Source organism: Grampus griseus, assembly GCF_964374135.1.
Source record: "Grampus griseus genome assembly, chromosome: 20".
NCBI lineage: Eukaryota > Metazoa > Chordata > Mammalia > Artiodactyla > Delphinidae > Grampus > Grampus griseus.
In genome coordinates, this window is record NC_139014.1 from 40574622 (window position 1) to 40592344 (window position 17723).

The 17723-nt window shown below is 50.2% G+C and overlaps 1 pseudogene across 1 annotated transcript; it reads right to left on the reverse strand.

The window, feature by feature from the left end:
• Positions 1-16820: 16820 nt before the first annotated feature.
• On the reverse strand, positions 16821-17454 carry LOC309838381 (DDB1- and CUL4-associated factor 16-like; annotated as a pseudogene). The gene has a single exon. The product of its transcript is annotated as a DDB1- and CUL4-associated factor 16-like (transcript).
• Between the last annotated feature and the right edge of the window lie 269 nt (positions 17455-17723).

The window sequence follows — 17723 nt, forward strand, 5'->3', positions numbered from 1 at the left end:
TTCCCTGTGCAACACTGTAAAGCAGCTATACTCCAATAAAAGTTAATTAAAAAAAACTAAAGACAAAATTAAGCTCTATAATATATATTATTGTGTTGTAAACACTTTGGCACTATTTACAATATTGTTCTCATGTCTTTAGATTTTTTTGTTTTTGTGTAATTTATTTTTATTTACACACTTCTGAAACTATTAGGAGGGAATTGCTAAGACCAAATATACCAATGAATACCTAATGGCCAAAACAAAAACAAAAAAAGAAGCCATTGACCCACTGGGGTAAACACACATGTGAAGAAGCGATGCTGTTACAGTGAGACACGTATGAGTGGCGTGTTGGGGGAGCGCCAGGTGGGAGTGAGGGGCTTTGACTGGTGGGATCAGAGGCCTCACAGAGGTGAAGTGAGCCTTGAAGGGTGAACAGAGTTGTGCAAAGTTGAGAAAAAGAGGGCTTTCCAGGTGGAGGGCACAGTGTGAACATGCCTGATGGAGCTGGGAATGTGGAGCATTCCGGAGCTGCGCGCTGGCCCCACTGACTGGGCTCAGAGGGAAATAAGTCCCCCAGAGGTTCTGTTTGGTTCCTACGGGGCAAGATCTTGCTTTCATGGGACTTCCCTGGTGGTGCAGTGGTTAAGAATCCGCCTGCCAGTGCAGGGGACACCGGTTCGAGCCCTGGTCCGGGAAGATCCCACATGCCGCGGAGCAACTAAGCCCGTGTGCCACAGCTACTAAGCCCACGTGCCACAACTACTGAAGCCTGAGCGCCCAGAGCCCATGCTCCGCAACAAGAGAAGCCACCGCAATGAGAAGCCCGCATACCACAACGAAGAGTAGCCCCTGCTCGCCGCTACTAGAGAAAGCCCACGTGCAGCAGTGAAGACCCAACGCAGCCAAAAATAAATAAATATATTTAAAAAATTAAAAAAAAAAGATTTTGGTTTCGTGCCCCCAACCCCTTATGAGGCGTTTGAATCTCTCCTCCTGCTTGGTTCAGGGGGCTGTTGGATGGTAGGTGTCTGCATTTGATGGGTCAGTCAGGGTCCACAGCTGAGGTCAGGTTGGCCAGAGTCCCTTCCTCTCAGGGCTGCAGGGCTCCTGATGCGGACTCTGCTCTCTCCCCATCTCTCCTCCCGTCCCCTCCACCAGCACCCCCTGTAGCTCTAGAGTTTCATCTGGGAGCAGCGTGAACTCCTATTAATAGTCGCCAATGAAAGATGGAATTAGGTGTCTGGATGTCTTGAGAAATAAATTACATAAAGTGTTCCAGAGATAAAAGAAATTCCTGCGGGCTTGCCTGGGTCTGGATCACTGTATCGCAGCATTCTTTCTTGAGTTGAAAGGTGAGGGCTGACTGGGTAGAATATGTCTTGTGCTCTGACATGATAACACATTCCAAGCTGGGAGTTGTGATGCACAGAGTAACAGTCAACCCAGATGACATGGGGCATCAGAAGTGGTCAGAATGTGCTGTGTATACACAGCTAAGTGTCTAAGGCTCTCTCTCTGCTGTTTGCTGTCTCTTTTTTTTTTTAATTTTTATTGAAGTACAGTTGATTTAAATTTATTTATTTTTGGCTGTGTTGGGTCTGCGTTGCTGCACGCAGGCTTTCTCTAGTTGCGGTGAGCGGGGTCTGTACTCTTTGTTGCGGTGTGTGGGCTTCTCATTGTGGTGGCTTCTCTTGTTGTGGAGCACGGGCTCTAGGCACGCGGGCTTCAGTAGTTGTGGCGCGTGGGCTCAGTAGTTGTGGCTCGCGGGCCCTAGAACGCAGGCTCAGCAGTTGTGGCGCACGGGCTTAGTTGCTCTGAGACATGTGGCATCTTCCCAGACCAGGGAAGCCCTATTTTCTGTCTCTATGGAGTGATCTATTCTGGATGTTTCATATAAATGGAATCATACTGTCACCAAACCCCAGTCCGGCTGCTCGCCGCTCGAAAGCCAATTAAGAGGCCACGTCGGTGGAAAGGAAAGTCTGCTTTATTTCAGAGGCCAGCCACCAGTGGGGGGAGGGCGAACGCCTGTCTAAAGGCTGACTGCCCCACCCCTGAGCAGTCAGTGCTCACAAACAGTCCTCAACATCAGACACACATCAGAACCAATTGGCAAAAAGGCCCAGATAGCACTTAGCGCTCACAAATGGGAAGGTTGCCCCGGTGCACGCGGGTGGACTTTCCCAGCCTTGGAGCTCATCAGCTCGTCCCAAACGCACGTTTTATTTCCACCAACCAAAAGCGAAAGTCGGAAGCCAGTGCCCAGCAGGGGAGAAACAGGGAGGAACCCCGAAACAAATGCTTTGGGCAGCTGCCGGGAACATCCCCTGAAATCCCCCCCTCGGGGCTGGCTAGCCACAAGCAGCGGGCTCGTCGTGGCTTACCCTGGCGTGTTTGCTGTAGCTGGTGGCTCTACTCTGGGAGACCCAGGGAAGCCAGATGCCGTGAGAGCACAGCCCCACTTCGGGCGCCAAAAATCTGTTCCCGAACCCAGGTCCAGCTGCTCGATGCTCGGAGGCCAGTTCTCGAGAGACAAGTGTTGGTAGGTAAGGAAAGGTTGCTTTATTTCGGAGGCCAGCAACCGGGGGGCGGCGGGGAGGGCGGATGCCTGTCCAAAGGCCGACTCCCCCTCTGACAATCAGGGGGCAAGAGCTTTTATGGACAGAGGGAGGGGGCTGCCTGCAGAAACAGTGCAGTCAGCTCTGACAGTCACCTTGAAGTTGGTCATCGGTGGTCTGACCAGCGTCATCTCGAGTGTTGCAGGTACAGTTAATCTTCAGTTCCAGGGTCGGTTTGTTTCCATTTCCTTGAGGCCAGTTCTCGGAATTGTGGCAGCTTATGTCATGGCTACAGCCTGATCATCATGTGGTTAACTTCTTCCACCTGCTGGGGTTTCAGTATCTATAAGGCAGCTCCCAGGACATGGCTCAGAATATTATCTGTAACCCTTAAGGAGGAACTAAAGGTCCTTGACTTTGCTTAATGACTAAACTATTATTATTTGGTCTCCTTTGACCGTTTTCCTTTGTTTCTGCATTTTCTCACTTCTCTGATTAAACTTATTCTTTGGCTAAAGCTTTTCCACAGACTAAAGGCAGGCTGAGGACATGGGGGCACAAGGACCATAGCGTCCTGCTCTGTTTCAATACCATATGGTGTCTTTTGTGACTGCCTACTGTCACTTAGCCTAACGTTTTCAAGGTTTATCCACGTAGCAGCTCTTTTTCTTGAGAAGAACCTGTGGGTCAGGTGAGACATGATGAAAATGATTCCCTGTTACAACTTTTATCGGGGTAGGGAGCAAACTTTGCATGTCGTAGTTGCCCCATAAAGTGTTATTGTATTAATTTAGGTGGATTTCAGCTAAGGTGCTAGGCGCCCAATCTCCCAGTAGGATTGGGACACACGCCTTCTCTTCTAAAATAAAGTGTTGGTTAAGCAAGTTGATTCTGGAGCCAAAATGCCTGGGTTCAAGTCCTAGCTCTGCTCGCCACCCAAATGGTCATTCTGTGACCTACCACAGGTTATTCAACCTTTCTCAGACTCAAGTTTCCTCATCTGAAAAAGCCTACTTTCTAGGCTGGCTTTGAGGACCCAGTGAGAAAATAGTTGTAAAGCTCTTGGCCTATTGCCTGGACCCTGATAAGCCCTCAATAAAGGCTGACAATAATTGTCATTAAGTTTTCAAAGACCTACAGTCTGATAGGCACGTGAACGCCTGTAGTACAATGTAAGTTCCCCGAAAGACGTATGATCAAAGGGCCACGGGCCCAGTGGAGGGAACAGTCAGTTCTAGGTGGGGAAGGGACAGGTAGAAGGGGAGGGGAGGCAATTTTGAGGATGGCAACCTGGAGTCAAGGCCCAGACCTGGTCGACACACAGATATTTTAGGGTCGCTGTTGTGAGTTTTGTTTTTTTTTTAATTAATTAATTTATTTATTTTTGGCTGCATTGGGTCTTTGTTGCTGCGCACGGGCTTTCTCTAGTTACAGCGAGCGGGGGCTACTCTTTGTTGTGGTGTGCAGGCTTCTCATTGCGGTGGCTTCTCTTGCTGTGGCACGCGGGCTCAGTAGTTGTGGCTCGCAGGCTCTAGAGCGCAGGCTCAGTAGTTGTGGTTCACGGGCTTAGTTGCTCCGCGGCATGTGGGATCTTCCTGGACCAGGGTTCAAACCCACGTCCCCTGCATTGGCAGGCAGATTCTTAACCACTGCACCACCAGGGAAGCCCCGCTGTTGTGTCTTAACGATTTTCAAATTCAACATCTTTAGGCAGGCCGTCATCCCCATCACTCCTTAGTGAATTAAGCTCATTTTTGGGGGACATTTCTGTTTCCAGCCTGTTCATCAAGGACCCTAGGTTCTGGTCCCCACCGTGGGAGATGGCCTTTGACCTGGAACTTAAAGGTTGTTTCTGAATTAGCCAGACAGGGAGCAAAAGCGGGGGCCGGTGGGGAGATGGGGATTTCTTATGTCCTTGCCTCCAGGCCTACAACCATACTGGTGATTAGTGGCACCCTTTCCCATGCTTCATCTTACAATGAGTTTGTCCACGATGACAGGGCTCTGCAGGCGAATGGTGAAACAAACGACAGAATGAAGAGTCAGTTTCCCGTCTCCCATCTTCCCCCCTTCAGTTGCAGCTGGAATTTTGTGGCATGCCAGAGACAAATCTTCTGTGCATACGTAAGCCCTTAAATGTATATTCATCCCCCTTCTTCCCTTTAGTTCTTCACAAGGGCAGCCTTCTGAAAATATTTTTAATCAAATGTGAAAACAAAAACAAGGCTCAGAACCACATGGTTTTGTTTCCGTTTTCACTTTTATTACAGGATTTTCTCAAAGGTACACTTCAGTGAGAGAGGCAAGTACAGGGACCCCTCACGTACCCATCACCCAGCTTCAGCGATTATCCACTTTTGCCCACCTTTTTCATTTTTAACCTACTTTCTTTGGTTTCCCTTAGGGTGATAGTATTTGCCATTATTACTTAAATACTTACTGTGATCATTGTATATATAGATTTGCCTCATTCATTTAAATAGAGACATAGAATTTCCATTATGGGGATGTTCCATATTTTAATCCACGCCCCCTCAATCAGCATTTAGGTTGTTTCCAGACTCTTGACATTATGAACAATGTTCCCAGATGCATTGTTGTGGGCCATTATGCTACTATTTGAGGTACTCGTTCTCCTGCCTGGGCTGTTAGTAGAATTAGTATTTCCCACCAATAGCTGCAAGTTCTGTCTGTGTCTGTTAGAAGCTCATATAATTCATTTCTATGTGTCTTGATATGTTAAAATGTTGTGTGCTTGTCTTTAATTTAGAAAATGTTTATCAAGCACCTACTGTACACCCATGTGGGCTCTGGAGACGTGAGCATGACAGGGACACAAACCCTGAATTCAAGGAGCACATAGTTCAGTGAACTATCACATGGCATTTTTGCCTTTTTCCCCCACTTGAGATGTGTCATATCAGCTAGGATCAGGTTCAACTGTGAGTGGCAGAAAATCCCAATAGTGGCTTAAACCAGATAGTAGTTCATTTCAGTCTCATGTAAAAACCTGGGTGTAGGAAGTCCAGCGTGGGAGTGGCCCTCCACAGTGTCAAGAACTTGAGCTCTTTATCTTGTTCTTTTGTATGTGGCTTCTGTTCCCAAAGTCATCATATGGTATAAAATGGTTGCTCTAGCTCCAGCCATCAGGACTGCATTCCAGGCAGCAGGAAGGAGGAAAAGAAAGGATAAAGGTACAGTCCCTCTCTTTAGGGACCTCTCTGGAATGTCGCACATACCACTTCCACTTACATTTTTCGGGCCAGAACGTAGTGTTATGGCCATCTAGTTGCAAAAGCGGTTGGGAAATGTAGTCTTTATTTGTGGTGGATGTGAACTCAGATACAGATCAGATATAAATATCGCACTGGTTTGTGAACAGGGTGCTTGAGGGCTAACAGTATGCCTGAAGGGAGATCAAGGAAGTCTTCCTAGAGGAGGTGACAATGGAGCTGGCCCAAGATAGGCAATGTTTTCTTTCTATGAGATTTAAGAGAAAAAAGCTGGGACTTAAAGGGGAAAGTCAATTTAAAAAATTGAAACGGTTTCCGAACCTTTTTCATTTTCTCAGAAATTCTGTATAAAGTCCTTAGCAAGAGTTATTGGCCTCACTCAGAGATTATTTGTTGGATGGATGCGTGAACGAGTCAATGGAACGTGTGCGTGATTCCTAGGGTTGTGAAGTAGTTACTCTGGCAGACTTTATTTTCTGAAGACGGTCACAATAATACCCCTACCTCACGTGCTCTTCTGCAACTTGTTCTTGTCACTCCATCAGAAGATGTGGTTTGTTTTGCCCCCCCGCCCCGCTGAGTCTGGCTAAGTGCTGTGACCCCTTTGACCAATAGCATCTGGAAGAAATGATGCCTTGCTGGTTCCAGTAGCAGCCCTTAACTGGCCTTGAGGTTTCCACTTCTTTCCTCCACGTGAGAGGTGTGGCCACCCCGAGGCCGCCCTGCTGCTGAGGGGCCCAGACCACATGGAGAGGCCTGGAGGATGGGGCACCATGGTGGGGAGAGAGAGAGAGACCAAGGAGCATCAGATGCCAGCGTGTAATAAAGAAGTTGTGTTGGAAATGGATCCTCCAGTCCCGCTGCCCTGGCTGATGCCACGTGGATCAGAGATGGACTGACCAGCCAAGTCCTTCCCGAATTCCAGACCCATAAGAGCTTAAGTGAAATAAGCATGGTTTTGAGCACAGCACTGGATCTCTGGAAATCTACCTTGGGGTACTATCTTATGGGGTCTGCAGGCTGTCCCTGGGCGGGGCTTTGCGGGAAGGTCCTGCATAGAACATCTGGAGGGGTGAGGACAGGTGCACAAACAGCAGTGGGAGTGAGTCTCCATGCAGCCTCTGACAACCGACCCCACCAGAGGAAGAGGGCTCCTTAGGGAAATTGCTTATCTCATGTTGTAGATGAGCCTGGGGCAGCTTGTTGTCAAAATAGCAAGGAAGCTATCAAAGACCTCGAGGGTCATGTCAAAAGGACTCAGGAACCAGCGTGAAAAGGTTCTGACTGGCTGGAGGAGGGATACTTGAACATCCCTAAGAATAAGAGCTGTAATGGATTGAAACAATTCAAATATATTTAAGCCCATGAATTCATTGCAAAACCCCATAACCCTAGTCACTTTTGGGTCATGCAAAGCACCCAGGTTATTATTTTGAAAACTGATAGGGACTTCCCTGGCAGTCCCAGTGGTTAGGACTCGGTGCTTTCATTGCAGGGGGCACGGGTTCGATCCCTGGTCAGGGAACTAAGGTCCCACAAGCCTCGTGGCACGGCCAAAAAAGAAAAGAAAAGAAAACTGATAAGGGGAAACAATCCAGGATTTGTCCTGCTTTTCCCATGAACTGCGTCTCAGTGTAGCCAATGAGTCGGCGAGAAGTGTCTCCTTATAGAAGATCTCTGGATGAAAAATGAAGAAGGAATGCTAGAATTAGAATATTACCCGTTGAAACTGCCCGTGAAGTAACTCTTCTAGTCATGGATCATCCACAGCTGCTAACATCACAAAAGGAGACACGGCAGAGTAGACGACACGCCTGCTGATGCTTACAACACCGATTTTGGAAAAGCAAAACTGGACCTGGTCAAGGCTCTCGATCTTACAGCCAGTTCATAGGGGACAGAGGAACACATAGTTCAAGGACACCATGGGGATGTAATCAGCACAGTCCAGACCGTGGGAGTCTCAGTTCCTTCTACACACAAGGAACCAAAGTTTTTATTGTACAAGCCTGTACAATCAAAGAGACTTAAGAGGTGGATGGACCGATTGCAGCCCCCAGGCCTTGTCTGGGTTTGCCGTGACCCCTCAATGGCCTTGTACTCCTCAGGACATCCTTCCAGCTGGGCTCCAGCTGTCGGTCCCAGGCCTTTCTTTCCCTTCTCTTGGCGTTCCCGAGACAACTGGGTTGGCCCAGGTCCTCTCTTTGTTCCAGGCCAGGCCACAGGTCAGAGGCCAGGCAGTGGACCGCCTGCTGGGATCGTCTGTCCATCTTTGACTTACTCAAGTGGAGGTGCAGGGCCACGGGGGACCCTCGTAGGGAGGGGTGACTTGTGCTGGTGTTTAGCACCTGGAAGGCAACTTGAGGACCCAGAGAGAGGTTTGATCAACTTCTGACCCAAAGCACTGATTTTCTTCTCATTTTTCTTAGAAAGTCTGAGTGCCAAAGAGACATGTCTGAGTCTGTGTAGCCAGTGATTTGGGAAGGGGGAGGGAAAGAGGAAGGCCTGCAGGAGAGGTGGGAGCTAGGGGTCCGGGCAGTGCCCCCCATGGATTTCGAGTGGGACCTCACGATGAGTTGACGCAGATAGTCGCCTGGGCTTCCCCTTCTCGGTGGCGTATGTTCTGGAGTCTGTTCTCATACTTACACAGCGTGTGTCCACGGAAAACTCACTCACTGTCTCTGTGCCTCAGTGCCTTCACTTGTCAAATTAAAGTAGCGGAACCTACCTGTCAGGCCATGGAGGAGACTTTGAACATCAGATCGGTGAATGTGTGGGAAGTTGAGGACAGTCCCTGGCACGGGGGGTTGTGCATGGGGGACCCGAAGCCAGCTCCTGACCCCCGGGTGCCCTAAGTCATTGTGCCCTCGGTGAAGGGAAGGGCTGGGCTCAGCACCTGCAGAGGCCGGTCGGGTTCACCAGGGACCCTGGAAGCCCTGGGGCGTCTGGGCTGGTTGGCACCGGGAGGCCCAGGGCTCGCCCAGCACCCTGCCTTGGCTGGCTGGTCCCTCGGAGGTGACAGCAGCTGGGGGAGAAGCCCAGAGGCACAGCGTGCTGACTCTCGGGGAATTTGCTGCCCACAGAGGAGGGAAAAACGCACCTCTCCAAAGCCGGCAATCAAAGGCCCAGCAGGCCTGTAGGAGGAAAATAACTCGGGCCGTGGATTTTCTTTGTGAGATTTGGAGCCTCGCCATGAACGACATAGACGCGGGTGTGGTTAGCATCATGGCCTCCCCTGTGTGCTGGCAGGTGGCGGGGCTGATGTCACTCTCCGAAGGCTCTTTAACTGGCTCCCAGCTGGGCCCTGGTCCCCGTCACCTGCAGCGCTAGGCCTGTGAAGAGCTCAGAGAGCCACTTCAAGCTGTGGAAGGCTTTATGGGCTGTGTCTTTGGAGGTTCTTGTGAAACCGTGGTCACCTGCCACCCCCAACACTGCAAACCTACCGCTGCCCCTGGCCTTTGCACACGAAGGTGTACACAGTCTCCGTAGACCCGCTGGGAGAGAGGGTGGAGCTTCTCAGAGCTCATCTCCTTCCTTGCCCGTGCAGACCCTGCAGTGTGCCCGCACAGTCAGGCCCTGCAGGCTCCATCTCTTATTAATGCCCTTCATGGTGCCCGAGGAGAGGTGACAGGCAGGCCCCAGTGACTCGGGGTCCTAGCAGGGGGAAGGATGCCCAGGGAGAGGGACGGGATGTGAAGAACTAGAATCTGGAGAGAGGATGGATAGAGGAAGGCTTTTGGAGAAGGACAGCAACCAGGCTTTGGCTCGTGGGCAGGAGGAAACGTGGGTCTGTGCCGCAGAACACTTGGGTGTGCGTTTTCCTGCCACTAAGTGATGATGCTGTGACACAGAGAGACACGTCTGCCTCCTTCCTGGTCCTGGGCTTTCCCCAGCACGTGCCAGAGAACCCTGGAGACAACGGGACATTGCTGACCATCGTGAGGGAGATGAAGCGCTTGATTGGGTGCAGAGAGGCCAGAGGACACTGGATTCCTGGCTGGGCAGGTTGCAGGCAGGGACAGAGCCGTGGGGGGATGGAGAAGAGTGGATACTGGGAGAGGCATTTGGGAGGGGCTACCTGGGGCGTGATGACTCTGCAGCAGAGAAGTCCAGCCTGGCTCTCAGATGGGTCCCAAGCTGACACCCACAATTACACTGCTCTGTGCCGGGTCCTCCTGGAATCGTGGGGAATTTTCCAGAGTTGGGGTCTCAGGTGAGGTGGGAATTTACACGTTGAACATTCCTTAGAGAAACATGGACATGTCACTGGAGTGGAGGAGACGGGCTGATTCCCATCAGCTTCTGGTGACAGCAATTCTCTGCTGTTCATCCAAAGAGCATCTTATTTCCAAAGAAATAGGCTTATTTCTGCTGAAAGGAGCTTGTTGGAGAGGTGAATTCTTGGGCCTCACCCCAGATCTACTGAATCAGAAACTCTGGGGTGGGACCCGGCAAGCCGAGTCTCAACAGACCTTCCAGGTGACCACACGGAGGCAGGCGACCACTGCTCTCCAGCTGGCTGGGTCTGGCGCAGAGTAAGGTTTTGTATTTGCTCCTCTGGGGGCAGAGACCCAAGTGAGGTCGTGCACACGGTACCTGGGCTAACCCTGGAGCTGGCTGAGCTCCCTGGGGAAGAAGAGAAGAGGACAGAACACTCCAGGGCAGGGAGCACGGCAAGTGCTGATGTCACAACGCCCCATTTACTCTGATTCCAGGCTCCTGGACCACCTGGGGGCAGCAGAGAGAGGATGGCTGGCGGCAGCAAATAGGGGACCGAGGTGGGAGGGGGGATCCAGGACCGCGGGACGTTTGCGGGGGAGAAATAAGCCCTGGGCAGGAGAACTACCAGGATCCTGAAGGAAGTGTGGGGAACCGCAGGAGCCTCTCAGGTAACAGCCGGGTGTGTGTGTGGGTCCTATCTCACACCTTGGGACGCCAGGTGTCCCAGAGAGGAGAGTCAGGGATGAAGGTGAAAAAAGCACAGACCCAACCGGCCCGAGGCCGAGCCCTCCACAGCAGGAGCCTTCCTGGAGCCTCCGCGTTCCTTGCCGGTTCCCGATTGGTCTGGTCGCGCTCCGCCCGCCACACCCGGACTCTTGTAACCCTCCTGAGGTCCGGAGTCTGATTAACTTTGCAGACGACTCGGGCATGTTTTTAAAAACGGTCAGGTGACTCCACAGTGCAGTCAAGGCGACAAGTCTACTTGAGCAGCAAAGCAAACCCAAACACACACACAAAACATACCCACGTTTCCTCGCTGGAGGTGTGGGGCGGGGCTCCTATCACGTTCGCTCCGGAGCTCAGGACCCAGGAGATGCTCGGCCGGGACTGGGAAAGCATCTCCTTAACTCTCACGGTTAAGAGCCTGTAGGAACCCATAGGGGAGAAGGTTGTTACAGCCACCCGGACAGTAGGTTTTTTAAAAACTGGTGATGAATATTCCAGTTGCTTATTTAAAAATAATTAAGAACAGGAGGAAAAAGGGTCAGTAAATAAACACAACAATCTGTAAACCTTGAGATCAGTGAGGCCACAGTGTAGACGGGCGAGGGGAAGGGGAGCAAGGACTCCTTTCCACGGGAGAGGGGGGCCTGGGCCCACAACCCAGACCCCCACAGAGGCCACCCTCTCTATGCCGGCAGCTCTGGTTCTGCTCTTGTTGAGCTGCGTGGAGTTGGTGAGAGAGAAGCAGAAAGGTGAGGGGCAAGAACGCAGGGGGCCAGAGCCCGGGGTTCCGTTCAGATTCTGCCCCGTGTCTGGGAGATGGTCACTGACCAGCCTGGGGTCAGGGAGCTGGTCCTGCACGCCTGACCCTCTGGGTCCCAAGGTCACAGTCTTCCTCCAGGCCTCCACTAGCACTTTGCTCCCTCCTTTTCAGCGGACATTATTTCAGGGGTGTCTTCTGAGCGCTCACAGCTGGGACTTGTGCAGGGTATAAAGATGCTTCCTCCCCGGTTGTGGACAGTCAGGCCCCTATGGCCTGGGTCTGCCCCAGGGCAGTGATTCCAGCGGCCTCTCTTTGCGCTTTTGGTGCTTCCATGAGGGGTCTGGAGCTTTCAGGCTGAGCAAGAGATGGCCCCGGGGGTCCCTCCTCCTCCCTCTGGTCAGAGTGCGGGCCCTCGGCTGTCGTATTGGAATGGATTAGTGTGTGTGTGTCTTTGTGTCTGGTGTGTGTGACTGTGAGTATATGTGTCTGTGCCTGTGTGTTTACGTGTTTGTGTTTCTTTGTGTGTCTTTGTGCCTGGGTATATGTATTTGTATCTGTGTGTGTATTTCTGTGTGCCTCTATGCGCTTGTGTGTCTCTGTGTGTGTATGTGTGTCTCTGTGAATGTATATGCGTGTTTGTGTGTGTACGTCTGTATTTCTGTGTGCGTGCCTATGTGTACATGTTTGTGTGCATCTTTGTGTGTGTGTGTGTCTGTGTGTGCATGTGTATGTGTGTGTGCCTGTGTGTGCATCCCTGTATGGGTGTGTGCCCACCCTCCCACTTTCGAGCCCCTCCGAGGCTGTGCGTTCTGTCCTTCCCGCCCGGAGGCTGTCAGTGGGCGCCAGGCCTTGGGGAGTGCTGGGCCTTGGGGAGTGAGGAAGGAGTGGCAGCTGGTACAGGCTGCTCCCTGGGGAGTTTTGGCAGAGAAAAGGAGGAAAATAGAAGTCAGGGAAGCTTGGGGTCAAGAGAAGAATTTTCTAGGGGAGGGGAGACTTGGGGATGTTTGAAAGCAGAAAGGGAGGGACATTTGGAAAATGCTGGTGATGAGAGCAGGGAGTAGGGCCAATGGGCGGGGCGTGCGGAGGGGACGGAACGTGGAAAGTGGACGTCAGCACAGCTGCTCTCCGTCCCGGGCTGGTCACCAAGCACCCAGATTGCTCACACACCCAGCTGCTGTGCTGGTGCTGTTGGGAATGAGCCCTGACCAGCAAAAGGGGCAGGTAGAAGGTGCCAAACACCAAGCCCAGGCCAGGAGCTGCTCTCTGCCTTTAACAGGCTCAGCATCTCATGCGACAAAGATGTATCAGCCTCTCACACCTGAAGGCTTGCCTGGCATGTGGATCTTCACCCCATCCCCATCCCCTCCCCCTCCCCCTCCCCACCTCCATCCCCACCCTCCCCTCCCCCTCCCCCTCCCCTCCCCACCTCCACCCCCCACTCCTCCCCTCCCCCTCCCCTCCCCACCTCCATCCCCACTCCTCCCTCCCCCTCCCCTCCCCACCTCCATCCCCTCCCCTCCCCTCCCCACCTCCATCCCCACCCCTCCCCACCTCCACCCCACCCCCTCCACTCCCCCTCCCCACCTCCATCCCCACCCCTCCCCCTCCCTCTCCCCACCCATCCCCCTCCATCCCCACCCCCATCCCCATCCCCATGCCCATCCACATCCTCACTTCACTAGAGAAAAATGAGGCCAAGAGAGGTTGGTAACTTGCCCAAAGTTACACAGCTGGTAAATGACAGAACCAGGACTGGAGCCCAGCGCCATCTGACTCCAGTGTTCAAGCTCTGGACGCCTCTGTAGCATTGGGTTCCTGGTCTCTGGTCCCCCTCTGACCTCTGGCTCTGTTGCCTGCTTGATCTTCTAATATTGCTTTGCCTGCTCCTGAGTTGGCCCTTCACTGTTGAAACCTCAGCCAGCCTGTGTGCCAGTTCAGATTTTCCCACCAGCTACTGGCCCCTGTTTCTTCCCCAGGACCTCAGGCGACGTCCCCAGTCCCTGTTTTCCTCAGGACACCACATTTCTGGTGACGGGACAGACAGACATGCGGGAAGACAGGAGGGTGCTGGTGACAAGGCATTTCCAGTTGGATCGGGCCAGTGTCATGCCTCGTGGCCCCTGGTAAATGTGTGGTGGGGAGTGGGCTGCAGAGAGAGAAAATGGGGAGCCGAACCCAGAGCTCACAGGGCTTGGCGCTGTGGGGAATGTGCTGGGAAATCAAGGAGAAAGGAAGGACGGGTTGCCAACTGGCGGGGAGCACGTGGTTGAAACCAGACATCAGGAATGTGGAGCAGGTCAGGCCGGCTGCCTGGCAAATACTTGGCCCACTTTGATTTTCAACTTTCATTGTTTATTTCTAGCATAAATGTTTATTCCACCTTTGTAATTCTCAAGGTTTTTAGGAACATGGGAAAGAATGACTTTGTCCTGGTTTTTGACACTTAGTTTTGGCTATGGAGAGACAAGACCCAATTAGCTAATTACAGCCTAAAAGTCACTGGCTGGTGGCCAGGGCTTCTCTGAGGGGGAGGCTGCCTACAGGATGTCTCCAGGCTCTGCGTTCTTCTCCAGCCACCCCGGCTCACCGAGACCCTGACCCTCCCTGACCCTCCCCGACCCCATGGCCCTCTGGTTTTTCCACCACACCTGATCCTTTTTTTCTTCATCCCACACCCTTCTTCCCAAGTCTCCTCTCTGATGCTAAAGAGACTCCCTCCCCCACATCCAGACCCACCCCAGACTGGTGGCCTTACCACCAGTGGCGGGGTTGTGGGTGACACCCAGTTAGTCTCCACAATCCTCCGTTTCCCCTTTCCCTTTCAGCTTTTGCTCCAGTCCTGCCCACCCTCCTTACTCCTTTTTCTAGCCCTGCCATCCTTATACCTTTAAAGCATTTTTTAAAAATTGAGATGTATCAATACATCAAGTGCACTGAGGCATTTTATATCTTTGTGATGTTTCAAAAGTGGATGCCTGGCAACGACCGTCCACATCAGGAAGTAGGACAGTGCCACCCCCAGGAGCTCCCCTCCAGCCCCCTCCCATCACTTCCGTCTTCTTTAATCCTTAGAGGTAACTGCTCTCTCGAATTTATGGTAATCAATTATACCCGTGCTTTACGCTGAGGAAGTGTATTCCTAAACACTATTTTGCCGCTTTTTTTTTTAATTGCAGTATAGTTCATTTACAATGTTGTGTTAATTTCTGCTGTACAGCAAAGTGATTCAGTTATACACATATAGACATTCTTTTTCATATTCTTTTTTTTTTTTTGCATGTACAAAGCTGTTGGTTTATTCAGCAGGGAAGCTGAAGAAAGGCTTCCTTTGGGAATGAACAGCAAAAATGTGTTCATGAACAAGGCACTTTTACACACACACACACAAAGGAACATATTATGGTTACATAAGCATCAACATATTTTAATTTTTAGACCCTGCTACCTCTTCCCACCTTCCCCTAAAAGAAAGAAAGAAAGAAAGAAAGAAAGAAAGAAAGAAAGGTTTTTGTAACATTTTAAAAACCAACTTCATAGGACATCTACAAAGGAACAGTTACTGATACATTCAGTTACACTAACATTAGATGGTTTCAGTTCAGTAACAATTTTCCATTAACAAATATTTTTTTCTATGCACTACAATTCTCTCCTTTTTCCTCAAGAGGAGACCACTAAGGTTCAGCAGAAACTACTCATTAGGTTATAAACATTCTTCTCTCTCCTTAAAGTTGCTATACATTTATAGAATTTGTGATTCCATTAATGCTTCAATTTTTTTTTTTTTTTTTTTTTTTGTGGTACGCGGGCCTCTCACTGTTGTGGCCTCTCCCGTTGTGGAGCACAGGCTCCGGACGCGCAGACTCAGCGACCATGGCTCACGGGCCCAGCCGCTCCGCGGCACGCGGGATCCTCCCGGATCGGGGCACGGACCCGTATCCCCTGCATCGGCAGGCGGACTCGCAACCACTGCGCCACCAAGGAAGCCCCAATGCTTCAAGTTTTTGATGCCACAGTGTATACAGCACTTAATTATGGAGAATAGGAAAAAGCAAAACTAAAATAAGGAAGGATATGTGATATATCTTTAACAATCTGTTTTCTGATTCCCTTTAGAGGCCCAGTTAACCAGGATCACACAAAGGTTTCACTCTTTATTGCAGGTGTGTGAAAAGACTTACTGGTCTCATGCATTTTATGTATGTTGATCTCTATGTTTTGACTCATCCAAATAAACACAGCAAGACTCATTTACGAGGATACATATGCTTTCTATTCAGCCAGAAAAGAAAAATCTACAGCTAGATGTAGAAAAGCAATGATGCTAAAAAACCTCTTCAACTTCAGACTGTATTAGGCTGAGATTTTCTGTAGTAAGTTTCTTTAAAGTTAGAAGTGTTCCTGAAAAGTTTGCAATGGATGTGGAAAGTACATGAAGTACTGCTCCAGGAAGCATCATACAGATGAAATACTTTAATCCACTAGCATAAATGCTCTCTTAGTTTTTTCCCATTGGTCTTTGGAATGGGTTTTATTTGCTCTTGACTAAGGTCTGGATGCCAAGATGCAGGAAAGATATTCCCTACAGAACAGGTGTCTGTTTAATCCCCAGGTATGATCTTATAAGCCAGGTTAGCTAGAGACAGACTGGTGGGAGCCTATAAAATGTTTATGCTATAAATGCAGGTCCCATAATAGGTCTGGGGTAGTGTAGGCTACTACTGCACTCCCTCCCCCCAAAATAGGAACTCCTAAAAGGTGCCTGCCATAGGTAGGTCTACCAATATAAAAACTGGGAGATAGATCCATATTCCCACCATTTTTTAAATCTGGTTATTCAATTTAATTCAACTACCTCCCTAGAAATGAATATCAGAGAAAAGTATGCTCAGAAAGGTATTACTGGGAGTAGCTAACTCATCACTTTCCACAATGGCTGTTCTGAAGGTTGGGTAACAAATAGGGTAGTGGCCTCCTTTTCCTTCCCATTAATAATTAGGTATCTAGTTAAGTCCATTAGATAGGCAGAGTAAATTGTGGGGAGCACTGAGTGTGGAGAATAGTCAACTTATCTCATATAATAAGGTCCCTTTTGACTAATTATCTACTGAAGTTCACATTTTAGGTCTTCCAAAGGGAATGCTCACAGCGAACATCTTCTGTAGTTGAGTTACAGGACCCTTGGGTATTATATTCAGTACTTGATCGTATTTTGACATATCAGGACAGGGCATAGTTTGGTCGGGAAGACGTTAGTTTCTCGACTGCGGGCTGTGGAACTGCCTTCCTTTCTCAACTGGCAACACAAGAGATAGGAGAAGGAACGGTGCATCTTTATCGTGACGCAGTTAGGAGTCTGTTAACTGCCTTTTGGAACTCAGTGTAGGAGTAGTGTGGATGGGTTCAGGGCGGGTTGTGTCCTTAACTGTTTTAGTTAACCAGCCACAGCAACAACCAGAAACACACGAGTTAGGAATTTGTTTTAGGGACTCAGGTATGGGAGTGGCTGTACTCAATGTTTGGCTTAACTGTTCGGTGGCAAAGCACGGTACTCCATTTAGAGTGGCACGATCTCTAGAAAGCCGGCTGGGACTCATAAGGGGCTTTTGCAAAGGTGGGACTCCACAAGAGCCTGGAGGAGGCCACTCAGGAACTGGTTCCAGTTTGGGTCTCTCGAAGTATATGGACTGGTGTGCTAGCATCCAAGAGTTTAGCATGATACAACCAGGAATTAGGATTTAAAGGTTCCCAAGTTGTAGGATATTTTAAAAGGCACTTAACCTGCCAGGCAAGACTCTCAAGAGGTGTTAGGTTGGGCACCACAGGGTCCTCTTCTTCAGAGGAATCCCACTCTTCCCCAGAACTCTCATTTAGGTAGTTAGCGTGTGTTCAGCGTTTTCTTAGCGTTTTCTTCTTCCTCACTTTCTGATTCTGATAAGGGGTCAGGAGAGGGATTTCTAGGACCCATTAGAACAGAACAATGGGATAGAAAAAAAGGTACCAGAAAAAGGTACCAGTATAAGCCAGTAAAACACTAACACTGGCAAACAGAAGCAGAAGATGAGAAATCCTTTCAATAGGATTCATTTGTCTGTTTCTCAGTCTGTTACACACACACAGTATGCCTCTGGCTCGCACCACTGTGCAGTTCTTCAAGATTATGCTGTATGTTCTTCACTTACAAAGAAGGCAGCTCACTTCTCAGGACCAGTTCAGTGTGTAAAAGTTAGTCACTTA